The sequence below is a fragment of the Trichechus manatus genome, unplaced genomic scaffold (genome assembly GCF_000243295.1).
Source record: "Trichechus manatus latirostris isolate Lorelei unplaced genomic scaffold, TriManLat1.0 scaffold00057, whole genome shotgun sequence".
NCBI classification, from domain to species: Eukaryota; Metazoa; Chordata; class Mammalia; order Sirenia; family Trichechidae; genus Trichechus; species Trichechus manatus.
In genome coordinates this window covers 1,910,717-1,911,437 of record NW_004443993.1, presented here as the reverse complement: position 1 = coordinate 1,911,437, position 721 = coordinate 1,910,717, and positions in this window count along the sequence as shown.

Genomic DNA, 721 nt, shown 5'->3' with positions numbered 1-721 from the left:
AACCAAACCAAACCCGTTGCCATCGAGTCAATTCCGACTCATAGCGACCCTATAGGACAGAGAAGAACTGCCCCCATAGTTTCCAAGTTGCTTCTGGTGGATTTGAACTGCCAGTACACACACAGTTGGCGCTCAATAAATACTGTTGGGAAAGAGAAGGAAGAACACTTTTGTGGCTGTAAGTGGGTCCTGTGCCGCGAGGCGGCGCTCGCCGCCTGCGCACTTCGGGCCAGATCCAGGCCCTGGAGATGTCAGAGAGAAAAATCCGCCGGAAAATAACCCTCATCTCAGGATTTTCCCAGAACCTTGGAGGCGCGGGGACATCCCTGCTCCTCCCCTGCCCCTTTGCCCAGGCCGTTACGGGGCGGGGATTCAGCCCTCAAGTAGAAAGATCCCCGTGGAAATTCCTTAGGAACAACTGGGGCAGGGGAGGGGCGCGTTTCTGGACGGCGAATGACTCGCAGCCCCCATCCTCGTAGGAAGGGGCCCACCTGTCTCTGGGGCTCCCTCCCTTCTCCTTCTGCTGCGCGACCTCCCTGGCCTCTCGGAGGTGTCCATGGCGATGCCGCGCGTGTCCCACAACAGGAAGCCTTAGGCGGCGCTGCTTGGCACTCGGAGACCCCACGGCCCCCGGCCGGATTGAGGTAGATGCCGGGCCTTGCGGTCACACCCACAGGCGTGGCCGAAGGGGTGACTTCGAGCTTGCGAGTCTGGGTCCCCG